Genomic DNA, 18,363 nt, shown 5'->3' on the forward strand with positions numbered 1-18,363 from the left:
CGGTTCAGTTTCCAAAAATTGAGATTTTTAAGAATAACTGATTCACGAGATACTCGATTTTTCTGTAATAATCGTGTCATTTGTGACAAGACATTTTTCTTGCAGAGATCGTGATGTTTCTGGTTGAACTTTTGTGTTTACATATTATTAATTTCTATTAAACCGGAATGAAATTCCATTTTGTTGTTGATAATGTACCGCGATTGTAGAAGCAAATATAAATTACTGATCATTTCTATATGTCATTAATTTCCGCTGAAGATATGAATAATGTAGATAAAAAGACACATAGATAAAATATAAGTAATAAGAGAAAATTAAGAACTGCAGAAAAGTTCTAATCACCGCAACCGTAAAAGAAATCGTAGTGCAAGGGGTTAAGAATAGAGACCGATCGATAATCCCGCCGACGTTGGTGGCGCGATCCATGAATCGTTTTTGCCCGGCGCTGTCTCGCTTTCGATCGGTGTGTGGTACCACTTAACGAATTCCAGGGGCCGACGAAATGTAAAAAGCGAGCATAATCGACGTGGCTGGAAAAGAAAATCGCGGCAATGACTGCTAGCCGAGTATTTGCAAGTTGGTATGCTGAAATATATCCGTATGGCGGAGTAGTCGCCTGCCCTTTTCGGTAGAGATGTCGACGTCTGGCTTCGGAAGCTATCCTGTGTCCGTGTGCAGACGTTTAATGGCAGGTGCGTCACGTATCGTGAAGAAACACCTCACTTTGATGTGGAAGCTGCCTCGAACTCGCACCTAGCCTGCTCCAGTTTTTATCGGAGCGTAATCAAGTACGAGGAAATCCATGGCCTCTCTCCCCCAGGACGCTGTCGAGAAGTCTCACTATATAGCGACTGGTCTACCTGATCGTCGTCTTGTCAGGTTTAGCGTTCTCGGTAATTTTCTACACCTGGTTATCACTTGTCTTCGAAGGAATCCGTGTTCAAAGAAAACCCTGTTTTCGTCGTTTTTCGCGCGTCCTCTTTCTCTCTTTCTCTTCCATCAGCGGTTTGCCGAGCCTCTGGGATCATTAATTATCAGCCGAACGGAGCAACGTGACTCCTACACGCTCTCGAAACTTTTGCGTGCCTACCCTTCCGATTCTATCTGTCGTTACGATCTACCGCTGTCGAGATCCTGTATCGCTTGTTTTACACGTGTTCTACACTGCGAGCCGGCCGAGCCTGTTAAACACAGCGCCGTCGAAAAAGCGTCCGAACGTCAGCGGATATCATCGGAAAATCTTGCAGGTATACAAATCCGGCTGCAGATCTTCATGCGAATGCCCATTTTTGTAGAATTATTCTAAATCTGTTACGTTCGTGTTTCTCGTTGATCAATTCGCGATTCTGACTCTCTTTTTGGAACTTCCTGTATAAGAAGGCCTCGCAAAGGCCTCGAGAGCAGTGTCACTAGATCTAGACTTGTCTCCCACTCTACCTTACCCCTTCCACGATGCCACTCACCCATTTCCCGGTGGCCAGCATCCCCATGTCACGTGATTAATCCGACAATGACAGAGAAAGGGTAACTGTATTCCCCTCAATTCCCCTTTTCCGGTGAAATCTTCTAATATCTCAACGGTTTCGTGCTTTACTTAGTTACCTTCATCATAAATGTTTAATCCCTTTATTATTAATTTCTTTGAGAGCGGCTGCACAAAGCTAAAATTCGATTCAATAGACCGCGCAGAAAGAGCTCCTCGACGCGACTAAAATGCAACGTAAATCTCGAGTTCCGTGACACGCCGGCTGAGAAAGTAATTATAGAATTTGTCTGAATAAATTTCTGCGTTAAAAAGAATCGGTGGCAGTAAATCGTGAGCCCATGGGGCGAACGCAAAGTCGAGAGGCGGTAGTGTTTCTCAATATTCTCGCTCTCTCGTCGAAAGCCTATTACTTTTAAATTCGCTCACGGGAAGATCCACGTCTGAGAAACACTGCCGCTAGGGTGCAGGGTCTATCAAGTGAAGACAATACATTCCGTGTCGGGTAATTTGGCTCCTCGTCCTTTTTTCGTCGGCGACCTCTTCAGACACACTTCGAACGCTTTGCATTCGGAAGCAAGTGGAACTTTCCTGAAGATAATTCGTCGTCTCGTGCCTTGGAACAATCATGAAGGTTCTTAATCATTTTTGGGTATATCTCTGTTTTAGTAAATGATTTAATACTGCTTTGGTAAAAATAAATTCGATGCAATTTTCTTCGGAAGACAATTTTTTCCAGCGTAAACGTGCAAAGTTAACAACACTAAAAGTAGTTTTGAGATTTCGAACATGTATACACGTTCATCAACCCCTTGCCGTATCATTTTCGTTACAGATCCAGCGATTAAAACGACTTCATCCCCAAAAATGTCGTAGAAGGGAAAAGAAAATTTATATTTTTGGGGTACGGCTACATTTATTTTAATGCTTAAATATTAATTACATACGAGTCAAATTTTATTTCACCTAAAAAGAAACGCGTAACATTTACATTTACTAGACTTTGTTAAAATCTTTATGACGAGTCTGACTCGTTAAAATACAGCAAGGGGTTAAAATGTAAGGAAGAAATCCCGTTTTTACTGTTTTATTCGTTTGGACACAACTTGTAGCCACTTGAAATTTCGAGAAATGAAACAATGAGAGATTCAAGTGTTTTGAACCATCCACCCCTTCGAGTAAGCAGTAATGTTATGATTTATGATGCAGAAGCGCGTCCGGCGAATGTTACGCAGATCACTGTTCGTCACATGATAGGATAATGAAGTTTAATGAGGGTCTGCAGGCGTCACTATGAGAGGTTCGAGATGTGCGCGTGCCAAACCGGTTCCACTCCCTCCTTTTTTTTCAAAAGCTGGTCTCTCAAAGCCGTGATTCATGGGATCCTTTTCGGCTGCCTAACAGCGTGTAACATTGCCATTTTATGGCAATGAGGCGAGCAGTCTGCAGTATGGGTGGACATTTAAAGGCGGGGCTGCTGCATTTGTCTCGCGAACGTTCGATTCAAATCATCTTCAACAACTTTCTTAATTCGTTCGTTTTCAATCCTGAAATTTAATTTTCATTATTTTTCCAACAGATAGCAGTCTTACTCACGTGTCATCAAGTAACGTGATTTGATCATTTTTGTCGGAATTATTATCTAAAAGAAACTTTGAGCAAACAAGTGACTAGGATAAAATCATTTTGACAACCTCCGCGTCTGCGAAGCCCAATCGACCACCACAAAGGCTGCCTAAATATTCAGCAAATCCAATAGTAAACGGTGTCAATGTGACAACATGTCTCAATGATGTCAAATGAACATCACCGCACCGACCAAATCCAATTACAAATCGGTAGGGTCGTGCGATTCCTCATTGGTTACGACTTACAGTCGAGATGGAGCCGACCACAGCTAGCACAGAAGCATCCTAAGCCTATTATTGTGCTATGATAATATTCCGGTTCCAGTTTGCCTGTTTACTTTGCTCACGCGGCATATGTCTGCGTAAACGCGAGTGCGTCAATCTTATTTCTGCTAATACGACCACTGAACAAAAATCCATTACTTCTATTGGAAATGTCTGAAAAGAAACACCCTTTTCTTCAAAAACAAAATATCTGCATATTTAAACATGCTTCATAAAAACCGTTCTTCTTAAAAATTTAGAAATTCGCCTAAGAAAATATTATTTAAATATGTTTTGAAAACCAAAAACCATTGTTCCGTTAGAAAACGTGTTCCTCCGAGTTGCCTCACTTTCTGCAACATTTCCGAGAGTTTCGCACAGTAAAACGTGCCTGTGACGCATACAATCTGCTTCGATATCTCACGAGGGAAGATTTTTTACATACTGCGAATTTTTATGAGAGTTAAAATATAGAGTCCCTTCTTCAATAATTAAAATTAGCAATTTTAATATTGCTAAGAGCCTTTAGGGGAGGTTATTGGAAAATGGTATGCACGACTGTCAGTGTAGAAACTGTCCAATACAACAAATTTTTAACAGAAACGAAAAATATACCGATACAAATAATTATTGAATTTCGATGGCAGCTGCATGAAAAGAGTAACTTGAACAACTTCATGAATACGTGGCACGAATAATTCAAATTAAAGAAAGTTCACTGTTCCGCACGATTTCCAGGAAATGCGTCACCGTCGAAGAACGCACGCCTCCCCGACAAAAGACGATTATGACCGGCCGATTTCTCCGAGCGGCAATTCGTGCACTTGTCAGAGTCCTTTCAGTGACAGTGCGAATTTGCGTGCGACGCAGGATATGGTCCTTTGAAAGCCAACAGAGGCGTGTCCACGGAGTGAACCGCATTCGCCCCAGCACGCTGCTGTAATGTTATCCATAGGTGAAGGCTCCGCGTAGCACGATGCGCCCGCTTCAGGGGCACCGGCTCTCGTATCCTACTCGTATCCTGCTTGAGAGGGGTCCTGCCAAAGATGTTCCAACATATGTGATGTTTATGTGGGGTGGCAGCCCCCGGCAGGCTCGCCCGAATTCTGAACATGTGCGTGCTGGAGCAAAACTGTCCGGAATTCTATGACGGAGTTTGTTTGCACTTGCACGCACCGCTTGTGAAGTGGATGCGTGATTACTTTTGTCTTCTAGGACCTGTCTGTTGCCTATCAACTCGATCCTGTTGCCAGACCTGCGGCTGCTTCAATTTCAACATTTTTCATTCTCGAATAAATCTTTACTCAGCATCGGGTACTTGGGATCTCGAAATTCTTTTCGAAACAATACTCCTTCACGAATGTAAAATTCCAATTTGATCAAGATCCACATTAGAACAAGCTTCGAATTAAGATTCAACCAAATAATTCTCTGGCCTTATTGTTTCTGACTATTTCAATTGTTTATTTTCATTAATTTCGACATCTTTCGTCTTCTAGAACCTGTCTGTCGACTATCAGCTCGATAATGTTGCCAGACCTGCGGCTGCTCTAATTTTAACATTTTTCATTCTCAAACAAATCTTTACTCAGCATTGTTGCTGACTATTTCAGTTGTATATACGAAACTTTATTTTCATTAATTTCGACAAAATCGTGCAGCCACCTAGCCGGCTATTTAAAAACTAGGAAATGAGGGTTGAAAGGTAAAAGTTTATGGATTTTTGGGATTTGTAGTAAGTATGGCTGGCTCCACTGTTTAGTAAATAGAAGGCATGATTATAGTACAGAGTCGCATTCACAAGGAAATGACAATAAGAGCATCACCGCACGGATGCATTGTGCATGTTCGTTTACTTGGAGGTTCAGCATTTGGTGTAACAATACTGCTGATCAGCGCATCGATACACAATTATAATGATAATACCCGTCCTCTGTTCTAAAGGGGGAGTACGCGGGGGCGCGCAGTGGCCCCCAAGGGGTGCTCAAGTTTTTCGGCGAAAGTTTTTCCAACGCAGATGCGTCTCTGGACAGGACCATTTATTAGCGCGGTTATCTTGCTTGTGTGCTCCCATTCAAAAGGTCTGGACAACAGGTTGCCGCGTCAACGTCATTAGGCATTGCGTTTTTGTTCCACGTCCTTTGGGACCTTTGTACCGATAACAGCTGCAAATGTTTCTTCGGGTACTTCAAGAACTAGTCGATCTTGAAAAATCGTCTCCAATAAATAAACTTGCGAACAGATCTTTATGCATTTCTATTAAACATGAACGTATTCGATCGCACAACATGAAATGTGGGATCATTTGCTATTTGGTCGTCCAAAGGATTTTTTCAGTTATTCAGTGAAACATCGTTCGATGAGCTTTAATATTTATAAGTTCCATCAAGAACAAGTCTCGTTTTGATCTTTTGAGTATCTATTTCGTGACGTGCAGATGAAAATTAATTTTCATCGAACAAGGATTAATAACACGACCCTGCACACAACGAAAACATTATCAATGTTGTTTGGACATTGTGCACGTGCATTCAAGGTTGACTTTAAATCCCTTCGGTATAAATTCCAGCTTTTGAACAGCATATAAAAATAACACGGAATTTGGTGGTTGTAGGTCGAGTTCCGAAACGAACGGGAATTTAACGCGAAATAACGATCGAGACGCGTGTAAACCAATGAATTCGCGTCGAATCAAATATTTGATGGGGCCAAAAATTTCTATACATTTTGAGAAAGTTCGAGGTAGCAGTTCATGATTTATTCCACGCAGGTCCACGGACACGTTACTGCGACCACGAGGAAAAACTCCGCCTACAACGATCGGAGCACGCGTCTGTTTCCATAAAGCAAATTATTTTTATATCCGGGGATCTACGTTCCCGTGAATTAGTGATAAGCTGGCACGGTCACTCGATACCTCCCTGTCCATTCTACGATCCCTATGACATATATCTATAAGTGAATAGAACCGGCTGAACCACGGTTACGTTTTTCCATTTTCCTCCAATACCCATAATGCGTGAGATTTCCTTCGCTCCCCTCTCATTGTCACATCTCGTTTGTTATTCCTTCTTTTTAGCTCTGATGACAGTTTTTCCATTAATCTCCTGTCAAAAATCTGCACATTTACCAAAAATAATTTTCATTTTGAAATGCCTCTTACATTTTTTCTTGTATTTTGCAATTTTTTTGAAAATTGCATTCACATTCTTAACAGTTTACTTATTTCGTTGATTATCGTGCTTTCGGACGCACAGCGTTTCGCGAAATATTAAGCTTTGTAATATTGATAAGAATTACAAAGTGCATTAACGGAGAAAAAATAAGTCATACCGTTCCGAAATAATTATTTCAGAGGGAACGTAGCTGTTAATTGCAGCCGCTGAAAAATTGAAAAGGCCTCGTCGAATACGATGAAATATTGACTCCTCCAGGGTGGTTGCACGTGTCACGTACGCGATAAAAATAGTTTATGTATCCGCGTGTATTAAATATCACTTAATTAATTGGTTACACGCTTTCGAAAAATGTTTTTGCAAAATTCCTTGTGAATTTCCGTTGGTAACATTTTCGAGTATTATTTGGAGTGACGAAGACATTTGAGGTGGAATTCGTATACTATGGGGGGGAGGGTTTTTTTCCGAAAGCGTTCGCGAAAAGTGAGTTACACTTTTGATAATTTTTAGTACGCTTATAGAGGTAGAAGCCGGTGTGGCCCTACGGCCCTCATGGGTGTCCTAGCATCGACCAGCATTCTCCACCCTCGGATCACCGTATCGCCTCTCTCTGGAACGATTTCTCGACCTGGATGCATCGTTACACTTTGGCTAACTGGCCGAATTCCCCGCGTTCATCCCCAAAACGATCGGCTAACGACTCGGCGCACGAGCATTGCCGCCCCCTCGACGAACCTCGAATGAAATCGCCAATGTACAGGGTCAGTGGTAATTCGGAGTACTTACAATTAGTGGCGATGTCGATTACTATCCCGCAGAACCTGCGCCGGGATGTGCAATCTACACACTGTTGTTTCGCAAACGAGTATCTTATAAGTAAGATAGGAAATCCGCGCAATCGCTGATACTCGTGGCAATCAGGTCTGTACAGCTCGGTATCACTGTTATTTTATCATACAAACAACTATACATTCTACGGGGATTGATAATTGTAGTCGAACAGCTTCAAAATGGCAGATTTGTCACGTTTGTTGAAAACAATTTGCAAAAGTCGAAATAAGTCAAATGGAAGATAATGACGGTAACACTGGTAATTGTGTCTGTAGAGCCTCGAGATCACTGATCCTTTATCATACAAACAACACCTATCTTTTCAACATTTTCTTTCAATTTCAATTTTACATAAAGGTCCAAGATTAGACTATTTCTGAAGAAATTAGTTGGATGCAGCATAAAACAGTGAAAAATAAAAAATTCTAAGGACATTGTTACCTTGTTTCCGATGTAAAAGATCAGTTAAGGGATGAAATGAATTTTCACTCAACTTCTGTTTCCCAAAATTGCTGTAGAACATTTTTATTTCACTTAACCCTTATACAATTTCTTACATAGTGTAAAATAATTCATGTCTTTCTGTTTGTGTTGCGAGATGTATTTTTTTTTTAAGTGTGACGCTATAAACGAAACATAACTTGTTGTTTTAAAGTTCAAACTAGAAATAGGTGAAATATTATTCTAGACTTTCAAATGCAACTATTTTTGAGGAACGTATGAGTGTTAAAGATGTAAACGTAGCAGTATTGTTTTCAAATAAATGTCTACGTAGCTCTTGTATCTGGTAATTAATACAGGAAATTTTTCTTTGGCAAACAAAAGCCTGATCTACTAATAAATAAATTTTAACTGCAACATCCCCATAACTCCCGCAAACGAGCCAATAATAATCGCCGGTCTCAGGTTCGATTTTCGCGAAGGACGGGCAAGTTCGCGATTTCTAAGTGTATTAGGGTTGGATGCTCGTCGATATGGATCACCATCCGCTAATTCACAGACCCGGGTCTCGCGTGCGCTGGTACGGCGCATTAAATGTTTACGTATTTAGGGTAGGTTCGTATATATGGCGGAAAGTTGGCGAAGGGCTTGAGACAGCCGCTGCCAAACGCAGCTAAGCCACGCACGAAACAAGATGAGGAAGAGGAGAACCGAGGGAGGGTGGGAAAAAAGTGTGGAACGACGAAGAACAGAAACGGCGCCGGGGAGGAAACGTAGGTGGAGGTTTCCAACGTTGTCGACGGGACGTGTATCCGCTGGATTGCGGCCTCGTTCGGGAATCCTCATGGGAAGACGCCATCTTGTTCTCCTATGTAGGTATCCACTGCCCGCCGACCCGGTGTGTCCTGCCACCCCTTTGCATAAACTTACGGACAGACGATGACGTCAGGCAACAAAGGCGTTCAACTCTGGTTCTGATATCGATTTGATATTCGTGTCCTGCCGCTGGAACTTCCGAAAACACCTGGAAATACCAATCCCGCCTTGCACGTCCTCCGACACTCCACTACGGTCACGATTATAACCGATGGACGTAGACTCTGGGTTAGGTGACCTGTCCGAAGAATGGACACATCTCACGAGTGCACATAATTTGTATCCCAACGCTGGAACTTCCCATACCTCTTCACTACAGTCATAATTATCGGGTTGTCCGGAAAGTTGGTGCCGATTTTCGGTAGGTGGTATAAGGACAGGTCTGAATATATCAGAATGATTGAAAACATGCGTACATTTTCTAAAAGACGATATTTCAGGCATATTTGGACAAAATTTTGGTTACGATATGTTTATTTTTGTCAGTTTTATACGCCTTTGAATATGCAAGCAAACAGGGTACACTATAGGCATTTAATGCTTTTCTTTTATCGGAAAGGCAAAGATATATGCCACACAAGCGTCAGACAAGATATGCGCTGTTTATGGCGAAGATGCTGTAGCTGAAAGAGAACTGTGCGGAAGTTTGCTAGGTTTAAAGCTGGTGATTTCAACCTTGAAGATGAAGAACGCCCGGGTAGGCCTACCACCTCAGATGAAGATAAGATTAAAACACTGATCGAGAATAACCCACACTATACGACCCGTGAATTAGCGGAAATGTTAAAAATATCAAAGTCCACCATCCACGAGCATTTTATGAAGCTTGGCTACACAAACCGTTTTGATGTATGGGTTCCCCACGATTTAACGGAGAAAAATTTGATGAATCGCGGCCTCATTTGTCTTAGACAACTCGACAAAAGTTGTTGGACCTCGGTTGGGATGTTCTACTCTATCCACTATATTCATCAGACCTCGCGCACTCAGATTTGCACCTATTTAAAGCATTACAAAATTCCCTTAATGGAGAAACCTCAACTCTTTGGTGGAGATAAAAAATCATATGGACAAGATTTTTGCCGAAAAACCTGAGAGGTTCTGGGAGGACAGAACTTTAAAGTTGCTTGAAAGATGGAGAAAGGTTGTGTGGAACAGAATGGCACCTACATAATTTAATAAATGTGTACCAAAATTTAAGTGTGCAGCGTTTCAATTTTCCTTCGAAATCGGCACGAATTTTCCGGACAACCCAATATAATCGAATATAGGAAGCTTCAATTTTGCAATCTATGATAGATCTGTTCACATAGAACATTTTTTCACGTCCAACTTGTAGAGTTCCTGAGTAAAATCGTGTCTTCAATCGGCGAAAGAAATGTTCCACCGATCCCGATTTACAAACAGGCCATAAAAATTGAAACGAGGCCGAAGAACCATTATTACCGATTCCACGAAGCGCAATTATCGTTACAGAATCACATTCGCGGGACCAAACAATGGCCGAACGAATGAAATTTTGCGGTTTCGAATTACTTATAAGCCCGGCCATGATAAAACGGAGACGCGGCCGCGCAACGAGAATTTTACGACAGCTCCGAACGATAATTATGCAATGGAAAATCCGAACAAATCAACTCATTATCACCAATAGTCTCGGCGTGCATTTATGGGGCCGCCGGGTGAAATAACCGCAATAAGTATGCGAGCACGCGTCGCGTACAAATAATATTTTATTTATTAGATGGCAGCACGCGGAAAGAATCCTTCGGATCGCAATGTCGGCCCGGCATACACATTTTATCGGCTTTAATTGGGCGCCGCCGTTGCATTCCCGGTTAATTAATACGAAAAATTGCCAATGTTAATATCGCATGCATTACCTATTTGAAACGGTCTGTTGCATCGGCGCACGCACCGATACACCCCTGAAGGTTCAGCCGGGCCGAGAGTTCGTTCGGCGTGGCCCCGATGCATTGTGGAATTAATGCATTCCATTGTAATTACCGAGCAGTTAGTCAGTTATGATTCCCGTACGATAATTCGAACTATTTCCGAATGGACTTCTCGCCAAGTAATTCATTTAAAACGCTCGCCGAGAAAAAAAAACCGCCCTTAACATTCCAGATCATTGGCCTTTCAATGGTCCAGGCTGGAGAGGCAGGTTTATGGGAGCCAGCGTTTTTCGAAATGTTTTTCGAACTAGCCGTCGCAGCTTTACGGTCGGTTAGTCAAGGCGCAAATCGACGGGCCAATTAAACTGCGCAAAATCACTTCTTCCGTTCGGAGGACCCTGTGCGCCGAGGGGCGGGCAAATAACGAATTGAAAATCAATGGTATTACGAGATTATGCATTTATTGGTACAGAGCTAGTAGAGTTACCGATGCCCAAAGCAGTAATATCGAGTAATTGCGTAAACGCACCCGGATATCCCTCTGCGTTCTCCCTCCCCCGAAACCCCTAACGGAACCACGAGCGCGCGATCACCCATCCGCGGAGTTTCACACATTCGTGCTGATCGCTTATCGTGGCACGAATAATAATCTCGGCTCTCTAGGTATTTTTGTTTTGACGCACACCGCTTTTGTTTTGACGCCGCCGCCACGTCGCATCGCGCCGCGCAGTTTCCCCAAACATTTACCGAAAGGTGACAGAAATGTTTGTCATACACGCGGCCGCAAAGTTAATCGCGTTACGATTATCGCCGAACGCGACACCCGGGCGCAAGTGCATTTGCTAATTACGCGCACGTGACTCGGTGAAATATGCATGTATGTATCCTTCGTGTAATCGACTCTGGACAGCGGGTTCACTTCGATAAAACACGCGTATTGTCATCTTTCGTTCGAATATCGGGAAGAGTGCTGCTAAATCAGTTTACAAATGAGCAAATTTTGTTCGAAGAATTAGTAAATCCAAACAGTGAACATTTAAGAAAAATTAACACTAAATCTACCGAGCACTAAAAGCGATTAAAATGTTCCGCTTTACAAAAATGACGAGGCTCCATTTATTTAGATTTTGCGCAATTTTTATTGCAATATGTGCTGGGATAAAAATGTTTATTGAATCATAATTTCAACAACTCTAAGATGAAGAATATAAAACCGGTCATTTGACCGGCAGCGGTGGGTTTAGTGAGATGGAGGAATTTTTATTTGATTTTATTTATTTGATTTTATTTGATTTACTACCGAGGACCAAAAACGATTAAAATGTTCTACTTTTAAAAAATGACAAGGCTCTATTTATTTAGATTTTGCGCAATTTTTATTGCAATATGTGCTGGCATAAAAATGTATATCGAATCATAATTTCAACAATTCTAAGATGAAGAATATAAAACCGGTCATTTGACCGGCAGTGGTGGGTTTAGTGAGATGGAGGAATTTTTATTTGATTTCTGCTTCTCGGGATTTGGATAAAAAAATTTTATTTTCTAATGAGATCCAGTCTATCAGAAACAGGTAAAATTGCATTGATTTGTTATTGAACGAAGGATGAAAACGAAATAGTTCTGCCTGATGGTTGGACGATTGTTCGAAGTGATTTGTTGCTCGAGCAATCGGCTCGGAATATTTCGCATTATTTACAGGGGACACGGTGACAGCAGACAGAATTGAAATGTCTCTGTTTGCGCCCAGTGGTAATCAAAGTAACATTCCTTACGAAAGGACAATGCGACAGGGTGTCGTCCGGCGACGTTCCCGCAATATTAGCCACCGTGGGATGTGTGTATTTCGCACATTAGCCTGTTTACAAAGGACTGATTCCGGGGCCCGTGCCCGGGACACATTGCGTGCAATATCCACTGTTTGTTCTACGCCTCGCTTAATTCGGACACCCTGTTTCCTTGTTTTCTCTGTACATTCGCCATTGCGCTAGTCGTCCGCGCGTTCAAAACGTCAAGAAACCTATTCTTTCCCCTTATAACAAATTTGACCCGTGGCCGTGTGCGACAGGGATTATTTTTACACATTTTAGAATGATTTTTTGCATTGAATCGGGGGCTCCAAAGTTGGTTTACTTGCAAGGGAGCTGAGAAAGTTATTCGTACACTGCGAATTTCTATGACAATTAAAATATAGAGTCCCCTTTTGAATAATTGAAATTAGCTATTTCAATCGAGGAAATTATTGAAAAATGTTCTGCACGTAAGTCAGTGTGGAAACTCTCCTATACAACAAAAGTTTAACACAGAAAAAATTATTCAATTTCACAGCAACTGCATAGCAAGATTGGCTAGGATATTTTTTATAAACATTGGTAATGAACGGATGCTATTGAAACAATTTATACATACAACTCACTGTTAAAACTGTTCTGTAAAACAGTTTGGAACAGAAATAAACAATATAATGGTGCAAGAAAAAATGATAAAAGTTCGATAGAGGAACATTGACAATTATTTGACAAGCATTCTAAAGGATGCTATCCTTTAAATCCCCGAAACAGGTACATAAAAAAGTTTGGAGCGACGATCAGAGGTGTATGGTGAACGACGAGTCCGTGGCGAGAGCGATATCGATTAAAATCGTGTAAGCAAGGGTCGAGTTGCTGTGCGCGCGATGCCAGAAATCTAAGGGGGTATCAGGAAAGTTGGGAAAAAGGGGGAAGAGCTCATTACGTACGCACTAACAAAGCAGTAACTACGGAATCTCGGCCGAGGTACAATTATACGCGGAGGAATAAGGTTGAAATCGAGGGGGTAGCACAGGGGGCGTGCGACGGGCATGGCAACAGCCACAGTGGTTCGTCGGTGGATAGTGGTAATTCCGTCACGCCGTAAAGGTTGCTTTTTATCGTCTCCACCCTGCACGGCCATCCAACTAGATCCTGCGGTCCGTGTCAGACGTCTAGGAATCCTCTGCGCTACTGCTACTCTCGTACAACCTCGCTTTCCACTGTCTTACACGTGCCGCTTGATTGTTCAGGTTTTATTATCACTCGTTGGTCCCCAACTACTCGTTCATCCGGCGTATACATCCGTGGTCACGGAAACGACCTATGGCCACCCTGCCCCTCCCCACAAATAAAACAACCGGTTAATCGTTTCCCGACACGCGGTACAAAAATTACGCTTGTTCACGGCACTGTCTCCGCCGCTGTTTGTTCCGTTAAGTCGTCGGACTGCGCCTTAACCGATTTATTTCACGGTCATAGAACGTCTGCGTCGTTCGAATTCGAATTCTGGCGAATTAATTTGGACAGTCTTCGTATTAAGAACAATAAAAAAATTATTGTGTTCACTAGAAGTGCCTCGAAAAATATGTTTGGAAAAATCGATAAATAGGGAACAGTCCTAAACATGATCAATTATGCAGTTCTAAGAATGGTCCGCCCAGTTAGAAGTCACTTCGTTACAGTATTTACATTATGAAATATATTGATATCTAATCAATTGCTAAACATTTAAGTGGTGCATGGGTTATTATATCAATTTCATATCCATCGAAAGACAAAACTCATATGGAATGGAATTATTCTAGGTCGGAAGAAATGTTTAATTTTCGCGTTAGAATAGCTCCGCGTGCAAACGGTTAAGGTTTCCGAGTAAAAATATGAGGAGAAATATTTCAGTGTTTTCGGGAATGGGAACGATTGGCCAGTTATTTTCTGCAGCGAATCTGACGGAAGCGAATAAATTATTGCGGAAGAAGTGGTGGTGCTGGTAATGCGAAAACTGGAAAGAGAGAGAGAGAGGCAGAGCGGGTGGTGGCCATTGTACACACTCGATCGGCAGCAAATGGAATTAGCTGGCGGTTTAGTTCGCTCGAGTCGCGAAATAGAGGTTGCATTTTTACCGGTGTATTAATACGGCCGGAAACATACTATGATCGGGCTTGTAATGCAACCCTGGGGGCCCGTGTGATATGATACATTTGCTTTGCATACAGGATAGCGAGAGAACCGGTGCCGGAAGAGAGAGGAGAGAGGGAGGAGAGAGAGCGCGCTCGCGAGGGCGCAGAGAGCGACAAGAAGAGTGATCAGAGGGAGAGTGAAAGAAAGCGAGAAAGCCCGCGCAAATGCAAACGTGCCCGCGTTTCATAACAAGCTAACCAACACGCACGCATACATTGCGAGGCCGAACTCGATGGAATGGCGGAATCGATGCCGGATGCGGGGGTGGCATCGATGGTGTTTGCTTGTATCTATTCAAGCGATCCGCGCGACCAATTATGTCTGTTTATGCAGCGCTCAGTTTATTCGCACCTTCGTCGCCCAAGTGCAATGCACACCTTTTTATTTCGAACGCATTCGCGACGCCCGACTTTTCATTATTTCCGTCCTTAACTGGATTAATGAGGCCGCCCATTCAAATCGCTGATCATTATTCTACCCTACCGATCGACGTTCAATGGTTTTTAAAAGTCTCTGGTTTGAAGCAAATGTGTGCACACAATTCTAACAGAATTATTTATTTTGCTATTTTATTGGAAAAAATGGCTCTGAGATCTTCATGAATTGTATACAGGAACATTTTTTTCCTTTACTTATTTATACAGGTCGCATCAACATGAATGTCATTAGCGATCACGGGGATTATAACTAGATTGCGGATTTTACGCATTTATGACCAAAATGGGCACGGATATCAATGTATTTGTTTCAGCTCAATCAGATAATTAAAAGAGGAATACAATTTATTATTTATTTGGCTCCTGTATCCTGCAATCAATGCGAACATTTTTTATTTTGCAAAAAGATCCGCTGTCTAATTATAACATATGATTACAAATTTTGATTCTTATACTTGCAAATAGTTAGAAGTACATTGTGGGGAGATCAATTTGCAGCTGTTATAGACATGATTACAAAGTGTCGTAAATATTGGTGGATATAGAAACATTTTGTTTCATTAACTTTAAATGAATTTTTCGATGGCGTACATTGTGATGGTGTTTTTCGTCCAAAAAAATATATTAGATCAAATAATTCCAATAATCACTACTTTACCAAACCCTAATAGCTTCTTCAGTATACCAACTTCCAGAAAACGCGAAAAGCTCGTCGCACCAATCCCGACCCTTTAGGAGCGACTTTAGTCCGAGCGACTGCAAACAAAAATGGCAGCGACCATTGACATCTGCGGGTGCTATTGTTCGGTTAAGAGCAAGACCAAGCCGTGTTTTCAAACAAACCATTACCCTGGCGCGCCTTGATTAATTTGAAAAATTGCTCAGTGAGCATTCGCCCGCGCCAGGTATCGTTCCTGATGCGCATGGTAGCCCTCCAGCGTGCACAAAGCCGGCCGATCCAGTTGTTCTGGACAATAGTACTTGTTACGAAGGCAACGAGATGTCACCGACCGTGAATTAGCGCTGCGGTCGAGGTGGAATCGGGGTCCAGAGCCCCGAAGAAGGGGTTCGCGATCCTGAAGAAGGGGTGTTCGTGAAAAAAAGGGGTAGGCGATACGATGGAGCAGGAATTCTGTTTCGTTGCGCAGTACAGATGCTGCTCACCGAAACACATGGCGGAGCGTTCAAGGTTTCTGCCTCGACTGCTCCAGGATTTATGTGTCCTGACGCACTAACGTCACGAACTGCACCTAGGCCGCAAATACCTCGCCGATAATACGTGAATCATTCTCGACAGGATCGACCAACCCCGTTTCGGTAACCTGAGACTCCTCGCGAGGGATTTCTGTCGAGATATGACGAGCATCCACCCCCGCGATTCAGAAAGGCCGAAAGATTATCGTGATTAACTGGATTCTGGGTGCAGGCAAGTCAGTGATGGTTAGGATCATTTTCCTTCGTGGGAGAAGATGGCTGATGGAGAGGATTATCGTTGTCTTACCCTGTGGAAATTGATGTTTTTAACCACTGCGTGATTAGTGGGAATTGCGGGCGCTTGAACCTTTATTTTTATAATAGATTTTTAGTTTAACCCTTCGCTGCATGGTGCATCATATCTGACACAGTTAACAAATCTGGTATATAGTAAACTAAGAACGTGTTTCTTACTATTCTACACATTTTATCTCATTTGATAAAATGTTTTAATTTTTTTAAATATTTTTTCCTTAAATAAAACACAAAAATTGACCTCTCAATTTTTTCATCCCAATTTTTAAAAAATCATGCAGTGAAGGGTCAACACTTTTAAGGAACAGTTCTGCTCTTTTCATTGAAGTGTATTTAATGGTACCTACTGGCGTAATGACAAAAATGAAATTCCTCATTTACAAAACACGATGACTACCTCGAATTGAAAAAGAAAATACCTTCTTAAAGCTAGATTAAATACATAAACAAAATAAAAGGAACAAATACAAGATTTTACATGAAGGCACTCTAAACTCTCCAAGTTTACGTCGCAAAGAACGAAGAAAGGGATAAATTGAAAATGGCCTTCCAATATTATTTTCACCAGCTAACATTTTTCCCGAGATTTTGCGGGCTGTTTATCTGCAGTAAAATTTTCGGATCGGCAGATACTTGTCAGCAAACCGGCAGCTATCTATCGGTAAATGAACACATGGTGGATGGTTACGGTTAGTGAGTACGGCACCCTCTGTTTGGATTACGGGCCTGAAGCTTCGTTGGTGTCTATAAACAGAGAGGAAAGAGAGAGAAGGAGGAGCACACCACGAGTGGAGCACCATGGTTTCGCGACCGCTATGACAGATTGAGAGAAAGGCATCGTCCTTTGGTGACCAACGAGGCGTCTCGACCACTACACCCACCCCTAATGCGAGACAATAGTGTGCTATACTCCATTTCGCTGCATGGGCACCATGACGTCTATCTCCTTCCGACGTTTTCGACCTGCAACTCTTTATCGCTCGTGAAAGTCAACGATACGACACCGACAAACGTTGACACACCTGTCCATTTTTCTATCTCCAAACCAAAGCGTTTTTCATTTCTGACGTTTTTATTTGTGCAGCTACCATAACAGTAACTAGTAGTTTCCTTGATTTAGCTCCTGTACTACGATTTATTTTACGGTTATAATGACTAGAACGTAGAAGAAGAAGAAAATTTATGTTTATTGTATGCTAAGACTTTTTTAATGTATGTATAATAAGTGTACCCACATTTTAACAATTTTTACCATGCTTATATTAACTTGCCGTATGTTGTATGACAATGAAAGTAGAAAATTAAATATATATAAAAACTTTTTGAAAACCACGCTTATATTAAAATGCACTGAAAAGGAGAAAATAATTTTTTCCTGGTTCTCCATAAAATATCGAATCCAGTTAAATGATTAATAATATTTTTCCCCAAAATTTTAAGCAATTAGTTCGAAATTTCTTCTGTTATAAAATTAGTGTCGGAATAAACAGAAAAAGTTGATATAAATTTAAATAAAATCATGACATTAGTGACTACAAAAATAAAAGCGTTGACGTAATATTCGTGGGCGCTCCACGCTTTTATTTATAGCCAGTAATGTCGTGATTTTATTTAAATTTATATTAAACTTTTCTATCTATTCCGACACTAATTTTATAACAGAAGAAATTCTGAACTAATTGCATAAAATGTTGGGGAAAAATATTATTAAACATTTAACTGGATTCGGTATTTCTCCTTTTTAGTGTATTTTAATATAAGCGTGGTTTTTAAAAAGTCTTTTTATATATTTTTTAGAGTACAGAAAGATTTTTTTCGACATGCAAATAACAACTGCACTCAGCATGCGAAT

The 18,363-nt window shown here is 41.5% G+C and overlaps 1 protein-coding gene across 1 annotated transcript in view; it reads left to right on the forward strand.

Annotated features, from left to right (window-relative positions):
* LOC143209196 (uncharacterized) overlaps positions 1 to 18,363 on the forward strand; it is a 194,934-nt gene that overhangs the window by 104,038 nt on the left and 72,533 nt on the right. The window lies entirely within an intron of this gene.

Source organism: Lasioglossum baleicum, chromosome 5 (genome assembly GCF_051020765.1).
Source record: "Lasioglossum baleicum chromosome 5, iyLasBale1, whole genome shotgun sequence".
NCBI lineage: Eukaryota > Metazoa > Arthropoda > Insecta > Hymenoptera > Halictidae > Lasioglossum > Lasioglossum baleicum.